We start from the raw sequence: 12,234 nt of genomic DNA, 5'->3' as shown, positions 1-12,234 counted from the left end.
TTGTCATGCTGATGTTTGTACAATCTGATTAGGTAACAGCATCTGATATGGTATCACATAGGGCAGAATTCATCAGACTGAATAATTACATGGATTAGAAGAGGACGTCTGAAATGCTTAGGGGGCTGGCTCAAAGAGAAATGCAATCAGCAAAGCTGAAAGGAGGCGCACCGGCCTCTACGGAATTTACTGGTAGCACTCCTAAAGATTAGGCTGATATTCTTTAGCATTTTCATTAATTTTTCATTCACCACATCACAAAGACTGTGAATATGCAGATTACATATGCTAAGGATGCAAATCTGGTAAGCATTACCAGCACAGATGACTTTGAGACTTGTGTAATTAAAAAAAGGGGATGAAAAGAAGTAGAAAACACCAAGCCAAATACTGGGGACAAATAAGAATTTCTCTCATGAGCCAGGAACTCATCAGTTAGACTGGGTGTACTAACACATTGCCAAATGTCTGACCAGCAGTGTGATGCAGCCATGGAAAAAGGCAAAAGCAGTTGGAGAATGGGTCTGGTGAGGCATTTCTGGTAGAGACGGCGAAATATTTTTGCTCTTTTAAGGCCTTGTTAAGACAACAGCAGGAATAACTCTGCCCCAGATCAAGGAGGCTTTCAGAGCATCCCCAGTTCAGTGGAAGGTTACTAAGCTGATCCAGGGGTACAGAGAAACCTGATCAAGTGAGAGGAAACCAGAAGAGCTTGTTTTCCACAGCAAAGGGAAGGATGAGAGGCTGCTCTGTTTCAACATAACCATGATGGAAAAAACAGACAAGAACCATTTAACTCAGAAGACGGTGCTGGCGTTAGAACAAATGGGTATTAACAGGACTTGGATACATTTTGGCTGTAGTTTAGGAGGCAGCTCTCTGACCACTGAAACAGAAAATTGCTTTTCCTCCAGAGGTAATGAGGGCAAAAAGATAGGTGGCATAATCCCCTACAGCAATATGTAACTTGTGCACTTGAAGGTAGGTAAACATGATCTGGAAAACCAAAGGGGTGGCTGCATCTTATTTTTTAATCATTTCCATGGGCATTAATGTTGCTTGGATCTCTTCTCCCCTTCCACCCCCACTTTCAGTACAACACATAGCATGAGAAAACACCCCCAAAATCCAGCTTTCAACTGAGGGGGCCTCGCCTCTTTTTGCAGAGGATGCTCCCAAGGACAACTTCAGCTCTGACTCTGGCTCTGACTTAGCTGCTCCAGGTCCCAGCCCAGAAGTGTTTTCCCCTCCTTCTCCAGCTGTTTTCTAACACAGAACAGCTGTGCCAGCCTCTGAGGCAGCATGTTTCAGTGCTGCTGAAAGCCTGGTGTGTATGTGCAACAGCTCTGTTATGTAGGGGGAGGTTGATGAGGGGCTGCTTTTTGACAGTCTTGCTTTTTCCTGCCTGTCACCCCACACTTTGGTTACAGCTTTCTCTTTCTTTGCCTCCCCATTTTCTCTTTCTCCTCAACAAGTAACAGGGCAAATTTATAGCCATTTGAAAGCAGCCTGTAAGGGAGGGATGGGTGACAACTGCATCAGCCCATCTTCCCTGAGCTCTCAGCCACCACAGCACCCGGCTCCTCTTTCCCTGTACAAGGCGTTCACGTCACACCAGCCTGCCAGCACCGTTCAATACTGTTATACTTAGAGGTATCGCTTCCTTTTTTCTTTCATCATGCTGGCTTCAGCTTTTATTAGCCTTGCCCCAAGTCATCTCCTTCAGCATCAGTTGAAGAAGATACTTTATCAGCCTAACTGTTTTTATTTGACTACATGTGCAAACAGAACAGATGAATATATATTAAAAGATATAATGGAGATAACTCTATGTGCACTGCAAGCCAAGATAATGAGAAATGTTATTAAGGACTTTTTGTTGTATTTTTTAGAAGCGAAACATCATATGAGGACTCTGCATTCAATAAAGCTTGGAAGAGTACAGGCTCTGAAGCTTATTTCAGTGTGACAGGATCTGTGTCCTTCTTCCCCTGCTTAAATCCCAGAAATACTTAAGTGGGTACAAGATGGGCAAAGGCATGACACCTCCAATACCAGCTAGGTATAGGAGCCAACTACTGTGCCTCAAAATGATGTGAGGTTTGCTCAAAATTGCTATCTAGGAACTAAAAAGACCCTGCTTATTTTGGTACCTCAGCCCACTGTAAAGAAATACTTGTATTCCCAAACACTCGCTGACCTCCTTTCCGCCCCCCCCCCCCATAATTCAGTTTTGCTTGACTTTCTGTTGTTTGCATAATATTTTTTTATCTTCAAGGGCAACAGAGCATGGTTACCTAAAGCCACAGTCCCTTCCAATATACTTACCTGCTCTAAACTATTACTTTTAGAAAACATGTATACTGGGACAAGCTTAGAGAAAATGCCCGATCATTAAAGTGCCTGAAGTTGTTTTCTGGAGCAGCTGCAGAGGCTTCAGAGGTGAACCCCAAGCGTCCTCTCTGGCTTCAGAAATCCCTTCCAACAAGCTTCCATGTGAAGAACACAGAATAAGGAAGCTTCAGGGAGGATTCTTCAGTGTCTTGTACTTTCCATAGGTATTTGCATCTGGATAAACTGAAAAGAAGGAAGGTCTCCTCCTGAGGTTATAAGATGGAGGAGGACTGAAATGGAAAATGAAATAAATCTTTCTGTTTTGATGTGTGAGTAATAACTGCTGAAGCCAACATTTCCACACAAAATGCTCTGTTGGTTTATGTGGCCAGGATGTTTTGCCACCAAAATCTAGGTGGAGTCAATTGAAATCTGTCCTGTGGGTTTTGCGGTACGTTAATATGTTTTCTAAATTTAATATACTCCAGAGGAGAAGGCTTGAATTCCTGAAGATAGCAACTCCTGTATTTTTTTCCTTTTTCTTTCTTGTCAAACAGACCTAGGTGGAAAGGTTTCTCACAGTTTTCCCTTCTTCCTGCCACAGGCCAGTCAATGAACCAAAGTTTATTTACTTTGCCTCTTTGGGAGCATTGTACATCTGCGTATCTGAGAGAGTGAATGACATAAACATCCTGTGAACGTCTGGAGGAAGGAGGAGCAAAGTTGGACATCTTGCCAGTAATAAAAACTGAGTGTATCTCCTCAATTTTTTCAGTCCTTTGAAGAAATACGATGAGCGGTGAGCAGTTCACTGGGCAATCATGAACTTTATTCCCCAGCGTTCATTGCTCAAAAACTCATCAGCACAGGAACAGTTCAAAGAATGGTACTAAAAAGTGACAACAGGAAAAGAAAGGCAGAACTCTGATTTATCTGGCAGCGTACTTCCTGATGACTAAGTACTCACAGCACACGAGTGGAAAAATCTGATACTACACTTGAAGGCCAGAGGCCATAGTCCAAGCACTCCTATAACAAGGAAAAGGTCATTAAGACTAAGATTTCGTTTAGCCTATGAAAGTGTCTTCATTTTTTTCAAGGGCATGAGGGCAGGCATGACTTCAAATGGCAAACCTGAAATTTTGATAGAGCCAATTTGGCAGAGGGTGAATGAAAACTTCCCATTCTACTCCCCAGAGATGTTAAGCCTCAATAGCTTCAAATGATATCTGACAGAGAGAACAGAGTATTCACTTCTTCTAAGTGAAGACAATACAAGGATCTAAGGCAGTCCCATGAGCTCTACAGAAAGAAATTGCATCCCCCTTTTGGCTAGACAATTTCAGTGTTACATGTCTTCTGTTCAGGACTGTGATGTCGTAATAGCCAAGAGATAAAGGATGACATTAATCAAAAGAAAAAAAAAAACAAAACACCCTTCCACACTCAAGTAAAAACTCGTGAACAGAATTATACTATGAATTCTAACAACAATTTCAAAGTCCAAATCTGGGAGCCAAGCCAAGCAGTGGGGCTTAAACCACTGCTCTGAAGTTTTATTTAACTAAGGCTGAAACTCAGCTGAACAACTTGAGCAGATCTGAAATGGAAAATGAGGTGGTTTGCCTCCTTCCCTAGTGAACACTCATACCTTTACAGACTCTTCTGTTAGAGGTTAACCTCCCAAACCTCTCTCCCTTTTTTTGCCAAAGAAGAGTGAGGATACAAGCAATTCCCTAGAAAGTGTGTATTTTTTTTTCATGATGGTGACTAGAAAATAATGCACATACACCTTGTAACTCTAAGGAACTGGACGCCAGACCACAGCTTTATTTATTATATGAACACTGCAGTGTTTTCTTCTAATCTCCTTGCTCCTCAAAGACCCGATCTGTTAGGATAGGGAGTGCTTCTTCTATATTTGAACGCTGCTTAGCACCACTGCACATATATATTTTCAATGAAGACATCGTGATAACTGAAAATGTTGTTCCCAGTCTTTCCTGATGATGGCAAGGAGAGAAAATAAACTAAGGGCTGAAATTTGGATTTGTGACTGTGATGATCCTATAACCAGAGATATATCTGAGTAGTTCTGCACGCAGTATAAGTCCTTTTCAACTGCTATAAAGGTTTTTATAGGCTCAACCCCGATCATGACTTTTTCAGCATTTATTATTTCCCTCACCTTGAAATAGGAACAAAAAGCCCTCAGATAAAAAAAAACTGGGACACTATAGCTTTGAGAGGTATCTCCATGTACTTTTCAAAAAAGCTTATCTGTCACTTGTCTATTATCCTATTCCACGGTGAAGTGTAACAGAGAACCTGAAGCTTCTTTAAGGCAACAATGAGCAATTGAGCTCATTTTATTTCTCCATTACTGCATGGTTAAAACAAAGCACAAATAGTTGCTATGTTTAAAGTTTAGCGCACTGTGATTAAGTAGAAATCAAGCCCGTCCACGTAAAGTACCTTAATTAAATGATCAGGCCCAATGAAAAAGAGAGGGTACTTGCCAATGAAACTACCCTTTAAATGCACTCATTGCTGCTCTCCTGTGCAGCTCTGGTAGGAAAGTTGGAGGCAGAGAAAGGGGAAATGAGGCGTTTCTTTTGGTTTTGTTTTTTTTAATTGATAAATTCAGCCATATATGGAGGAAATGGTTTTGCCAAGTTTTTTTTTCACTTTCTCTTTCAAATCCAGTAAATTTTTTAAACGAGCATTACCTAAAAACTTGCCACAGCTGAGTTAAAAGTAAAAAACCGAAACATAACATCCTTAGTGCTTCAGAAGCACTGAAGCAAAGAAGACCTACAAGAAGGCTGGAGAGGGACTTTATACACGGGCATGTAGTGATAGGACAATGGGTAATGGTTTTAAACTGAAAGAGAGTAGATTCAGATTAGATACAAGGAAGAAATTCTTCCCCAAGAGGGTGGTGAGGCACTGGAGCAGGTTGCCCAGAGAAGCTGTGGATGTCCCATCCCCGGTAGTGTTCAAGGCCAGGCTGGTACCGGGCTTTGAGCAACCTGGTCTAGTGGGAGATGTCCCTGCCCATGGCAAGGGGGTTGCAACTCGATGATCTTTAAGGGCCCTTCCAACCCAGCACATACTATGATTCCATGACAAAAATATCTGTTGATTTGTTAAAACTTTAAACTTTGGGGTTTTTTTTAACCCTTTGAAGTGCATGTTTTCAATTTTTGAATCTGAAGTGCTGCCAACTTTGAAAAGCTGAATTGGTAAAACCACAAAATTAAAGAATTAGCATTTTAGAAAATGACAAATGTAATAACATTTTATTATGGTGAATGCCCAAGCCATTTTTTTATTATTTACTTTGTTGTCAACAGACCTAAGTATGACATATCCCTGTATTTATTAATTTAATCAAATCACCGTATTACTTCTCTGAAGGGCTGGAATAACTTTATACCTTCTTACTGTTCAAAGACATTTCACTTCTTTTTTTATATTTATCTGAATTGGCTTACTTGTCCTAAGCCAAGTCCTCTCTTGCAATCTGTATATCAAATGAAAAAGAAAGCATGCACTCTGATGCTGTTATTAACTCCATCAACTGGACACTGGTCTGGAAAGGCACTTTTCTTCTTCACAGCTTTCTTGTTCAGATGGCTTCTTATGAAGGTTCTCAGCCATCTAACTGATTTCAAAGGTGTCTTGTAGTTTTTAGGAAATCTGACTTAGTGTGTTTTAAGCTGACTCTCTTGATACATTTCTTAGCAATGTGCTCAGCTGGGATTTCCTCATAAGAAAATAATTACTTTTTTTTCCCCCCCCTGCCTATAGCTTAGATGCTTGTTAGAGGCAGATCACTAATAACTAACTTGGCAGTATCGTTACTTTCTGCTGTTGGCTCACTAGGTACATTGTGTTGGCTCACATGCACCTTGCCAGAAGAAGACAAACCAAGGGATATAATGATGTGACCTTAACTCCCTCCAGTGAGACAGGTAGAACACAGAGGTTGAAGGTGAGCAGCTTTGGGAAGCAGCAGCTATCCCAACAGCTACCCCTGCTGCCTTTTCCAGACTTCTTTAGACTCCTGCCTTGGCAGAAAGCGATGCCCTGAGCAATCCCTCCAAAGCTCCTGTACGCACCCCACGAGGTATTGCGCAGCCCACGTCTGTATGGTAGCTATAAATTTTCTTCCTGAAAGGAATAAATCTTTCACAAGTAAGGGAAAGAGAAGATATGGTTTCTAAATGAATGATTCATTGTTGGAGGGCGCAGTCTTGATTTGCTGGAGTTGCTACGATACTGCAGCAGCAATGCCAACTTGTCATAGCCCCGAACGCTCTCTGGAAGCTCAGCAAGCCAAAAAGGCCTTGCTGAGAGAAATTATTTATTTTTAAGCAGGACGTGTGTACTTACCACAAAATTACTTTCAATCTCCCACCTTTCTCCGTAGGCTGGCTTGAAATTAGTTGTAGCCCTTTTTCCCCCCTGTGGGTTCTGGGGGAGTGAAGGGCATAAACAGGAAGGCAGCGTACACTGAGAAAGATGGCAGGATGCCTTAAAACGCTAATTTAAAAAACTCTCTCGCTGTGCCTGCCAAAACTTGGGTTTGGGCCTTTTTTTGATTAAAAAAAAAAAAAGAAAAATATTGTCAACAACTTTCTGTCTCATTGAAAGCATATGTGGCTTTGCTGATTCATGTTTACCTAGAAGAAGTTTGAAAGCATATAGCCTGTATTCTTTGTGAAAAAGCACAGCAGGGCTATATAAGAATAAAGTCAGAATTTATTTCGGGAATTCTTGTGTTTAAAATGTAACTGTAGTTAACACCAAATCTGCCTTTCAGCAGCACAAAAACTGCATCTTATGCAAGCTGACAGGTTAAACAGGGCTGCTGCAGCAGGCTAACAGTACAGGGAACAGGGAACTGGCCCTAACTAAACACTGGAGCCTCTTACTAACTAACAAAAAAGGCTATTACTATTTACGTCCACATAGGATTCTTGTCCTTTATTGTAAGAGCCATTCCTGAGCCCTAATCTTATTGTCTGTTGTTCAAAATATGAGTCTTTTCTCCCTTTTTTGCTGTTTCCTACCAGTGACTGACTGTTCAAAAATATCTATTTAAAGTCATACAAAATGACCCAAATCTACGTACCACCGGCATTCCACTAAACATATGTGCTTCAAAAGATACAGCTTGAATATAAATGTATGGAACCTGCTGGTGACTTGGCTTTCATTTTGGAGTTTCCTTCTAAAGATGAGTAGGCAGATGTTTCATCCTTGGGCTGAAGAAGGATATTCTTTACAAGTCTTGCTGCTTCTCAGTCTTTCCCCCTTGGTATTGCTATTTCTGAAGAAACTGCTAAGACTTCCTATTCCTTTGCTGCTTCATAGCAGCAGGAAAAAAAGGGAGGCTAAAAGAGCAGTAATACTTGAAAGAGATTTAAAAGGCTACTTAAAAGGACCTGAAAGGAAGCACCAGCAGTGTCAGGAGGGAAGCACACTCTCTGAATGAACGCACTGCTTCCCCACAGCATCTCCAGCCTTTGATTAGGCTCAACCCTGTGGAGACTCCTGGAAGGATCCTAAGGGCTAATTAGAAAAATGACATGGAATGATGAGAGGGTTCCCAGCTCGTCTTTATGCTTTGCTTTCCTTCTGGGGAAAAAAAAAAGGCAGGGGGGAGGGGGCAAAAGGAGGGAATACTGCACGCAACAGTAGCAAGAGAGATGGAGTTACATTTATTATGGTGGTTATTCTGTCATATGCGTGTTGCAGCTGCAGGAGCTGAACTGGATGAAGGGAGGCCACGGTATTAAAAAAGGGTCATTCCTAAGAAGCCATCCTGTGGACTGTGTGCAAAAAGCTACGGGAAGAAAGCGACTCCCAGGCAAGGCTGTGCTGCTGCTACACCTTTCCTAACACAGCTGGGGAGGGGAAATGGCATGAATAACTCTGCCCAGAGACTGGCTGGATTGAAGTGGGAGAAGAACTGAATTTCCTTCCTTTGCTGGCAGTATTCGCAAACCGTACCTTGCTTTAGTCTCTCTTGTTGGTAATTCTTACTGCTCTCCTCTGACACCGCATTAATAATGAGTTTGGCACGATGTCTGAAAAGCAGAGAGCAGTGCAATGACACAGCAAAAAAAGGAAAAAAAAAAAAAAAAGGAAAATCAGGAGCCAAAATTGATCTTTCTGCACCCGCAGCTGAAATACAAATTACAATTGGAAAAAAACAACAGCACCTTCCATGCAAACTGCTCAGGGTATGGAGTCTATACCTACAGGTAGCTCTGCCTAGAAATATCTACCACTGCAATTTATTACATTACACCTAGCTTAAAAGAAACACCCTTTGACAATAGCAAAGGTAAGAATCGATTTTCCTTGGTCGAGCATTTCTGTGCAGTCAGATCGGGGCTGCTGGATAACTAAGCCTCGTTACCGGGGACATGACAAAGGAAGAGAGAAAATAAATGACAAGCAGTGTGACACAGCTGGCCTGGAGGATAAAGCTGCACCTTTCAGCCAAGCATCTTAAATCACTTCTGCATATGCCACAACAGCTTGGAAGCATAACCTTATAGGAAGGGCACAGAGTAAGATGCTAGTGGTGCTTGTCACAACTAAAACCTTTATTACCACATGTTCCCAGGTTACTGATACAAATCCCAAACACCACAAGGGGAACTATCACATAAACTGAATAAGACCCCATGTGCAAAAGAAAAGGAGTGTTCCCCACCAGAAAAGTGACATCTGCTTCTCTTAAATTTAATTTAAATACTGTTTTTAAAGGTAAAACTATTTGTAGCTCTTTCAATGCTGAGAAAAACACAGGTCTCAAATAGAGGCCCATAGATAATACCAGCGTAATAGACAGAGATGTGCCTATTTGAAGGAAGGTGCACATTCAGTCAGCAGTGGGAAGAAGCACAGACTGTATTTAAAAGAAAGATCAGCCATGACAGCATCTTGCTGAAGGATGAGCTGTTTAATGGAGAAAAAACATCGCCTAGGGTTTTAAGGACATGATCTGACCTGAAGAAAGTGGGTTCTCTCTTTTGTCCAGCCATGGACTTACATGACCTTCATTATAATAGCATCTTCGCAATGTGCATTGGGAATTTAAGCGTGTATAAACCACACAGTAGAAAATGCAACAGTAGTATAGAAGTAAAGAACACCCCATGCTGACTTCCACTGTGTAGATTTGACTATTTGATTTCTATATGCAAAAACTGTGATTTTCAGAGAATTATAGGAGGCTTTGCACCCGGTCAGGAGGAAAAAGATACCTTCATAAGGAAAGATAACTGAGTGCAGTCTACAAAAGAGAAGGTCTGTGCAAGCATCTACATAATACAAGTTTAACAAAACTGGAGTTAATCAAATTCAGATCCGAATCCTAATTTTTTTTTATTTTTTATTTTAATTTTACAGAATAAAAGGAAATTGATGCTAAGCAGTATGAGAGCTTTTACACAAATATGATGATCCTCCTTGTCAATATGAGGGCATGTGAGTCCCCATGTCCACTACTGTGGCACTAATGAAAACAGAACAAAATCTCCCCAGCGGACAAATTATTCCACAAAAACCCTCAGCACCACCTTCTAACAAATGTTAATAACTGTCAGAAGGAGTTGCTAGACTAGACGGACAACTGAGTGGACAATGACAGACAACTAGAAGGCTGCTCTGGTGTTAATAATATAAATGCACTCCTTCTTCACACCACTTGAAAAACTACTAACCTACCTCAGAGGTATTTAAGGATATTTGAGGTGTTCTTTGAGGTAAGAGTCATATGCACAAAACATGCACCTATGTTTACAGGAAATAATCTGCTTTCTGTGCTGTGAAGGTACTTAAAAGAAGAAAAACTATGTGTAGAATGCTGGTCTGCTTAAAAACAACGGTGACAAGAATAATGACAAGCCCAGATGATTCACCATTTGCAGGGTTAATTTTTTTGGAAAAATGACATAAAGTCACACTCCTATATCTGTAAATCTTCAGATACTTTCTGAGGTGTCCAACCAAATAATGTCTATGGTATGCACACAGAAATTAATAAATTGACATGAAACAAATCACACTGATTGATTTGTGTTTTCAATGTATACTCAAACTGACACTCCACTCCTTTTTTCCTCAGTGCAATTAGGAGAGCAAGTCTTTTCTTTCTCCAAGAATCCTCCAGAGAGTGAGGCACCCAGCTGCTACAGGCTCTTAGCAGCAGCACCAGGCAGCCTAAATCATTCAGCTGATGCCGGGTCAGAGTATTTATTACCTTCCCAACCTTCTCCTTATCCCTGCGTTGGTGCACCCAGGCATGGTGGGTTGTTCTCTTTCAGCAGGCAGGCCTTCGTTTTGGTCTCTCCTAAAAAGCTGTAGCTATGCCGCAAAAGAATTGGTACTAAATCAATCCTAACACACTCCTTAAAAATAGTAACTCCAGAGGGCTGAATTTGGCTTGAGATGCTTACATAAGTACATACATATCTGAATGAAGAAATGAAAAATGCTCTCAAAGGCGTTCCAACAAGCTCTCTTTAAATTTGCTAATCTTTTCCTAAATTGAGTGGACATGTAGTTAACCTATTAACATGGTCACATGGTCAACATGCTCCTACAGTACATCATTATTATTATTATTATTTTTAAATCTTTTTGAAGTATTTTCATTAATAGAAATGTCAGAATGCTTCAGGTCCTCCAGGGTAAATTTATGACCTGTTATTATGCAGCTTTAATAATTTAAATGCCAATGTAACAATCCAGGAACGGAAACAGTATGTTCCAAGAATGCTGTAGTGAATTAGTAATTGTGATCTGCTTGTAATTGCTGATTATCCCCAGGAATTCTACCCAGACTAATAGAGTGAATGTTTTTTTACTGACAAAAAGAAACTTGGGAATAATATTAACTCAATAAAATTAAAATCAACAGTGGCCTACCCTGTTTCCAACAAGGTTTTGAATCTCTTTATCAATCATATAAATAATTGCAGAGGATCAGCGTATGGAGCAAGAGGCCCTACACTGAGAGCAGGGCCAGGGCAAGAGCCGTGTACTGCTGCACATGTAAATACAGGATCCTGTTACCAGGCACTGCCACTGCAACGTCAACACAAATACTGTAGCTAGGGGAAGGAGAAGAGCCAGTGGGGCTGGAGGGGCAGTCAGCTGGACAGCAGGCAAGGTAGCAGAGCCATGTGTCCTGGGCAGGTTTTGCATATGCCAAAAAGTATTTGAACGATATACGAGACATGCTGCAAAGTAACGTATGTTCATTTGGATGTGTATTTCCTACTGACTGTCCCACTCAGTCTCTACTCTCCTTTGATAATATTTGTTTCAAGGAAATAATTTGGTTTTTTGAGGGGGTAACAAATACAGCATCAGTGTATTGAGCAGATGCTTTGTGTCTTGCAGGCTGAGAAGTCAGATGTACAGTCAACAGGTAGTACCAATAAGAAACTTGTGAAAACAGGTATGATTACAAAATGTTACAAGAGGAGTCCAGATAGTTACAACAAACCAGAAAACTAATAAAAGAAACTTGGCAAGGATACTAACAAGGGACAGCATATGCAGTAAAGAGCGGTGAACTGTGACACAGACTAAAGGAAAGAAAAAGGGAAGAGGAAAGCAAAGGCCTTAAGACTTTGCCAGGGAGCAGTCACTGTGGATTATGAAATTAATTTCACTGAAATGAAATGGATGTCCATAGTGAATTCAGGAGATTATTCGTTAACTGAAAACATGAGACTGGTCAGCTCTTGCAAATGAGCAGTCCAGAGCACTGGCAGGCCAGCAGCTTCTCAAACAGTTGATACACAAGGGACATCAGGGAAGTGGAACAGAGGTGGGTGAAGGTGCTGGAGGAAGGTGCACAGAAGCACA

The 12,234-nt window shown here is 41.0% G+C and overlaps 1 protein-coding gene across 1 annotated transcript in view; it reads right to left on the bottom strand.

Annotated features, from left to right (window-relative positions):
* ANKH (ANKH inorganic pyrophosphate transport regulator) overlaps positions 1 to 12,234 on the bottom strand; it is a 98,240-nt gene that overhangs the window by 59,149 nt on the left and 26,857 nt on the right. The gene's annotated exons all lie outside the window — the stretch shown is intronic.

This window comes from Columba livia, chromosome 2 (genome assembly GCF_036013475.1).
Source record: "Columba livia isolate bColLiv1 breed racing homer chromosome 2, bColLiv1.pat.W.v2, whole genome shotgun sequence".
Taxonomy (NCBI): Eukaryota; Metazoa; Chordata; class Aves; order Columbiformes; family Columbidae; genus Columba; species Columba livia.
This window is presented reverse-complemented; position numbering and strand designations above follow the sequence as displayed.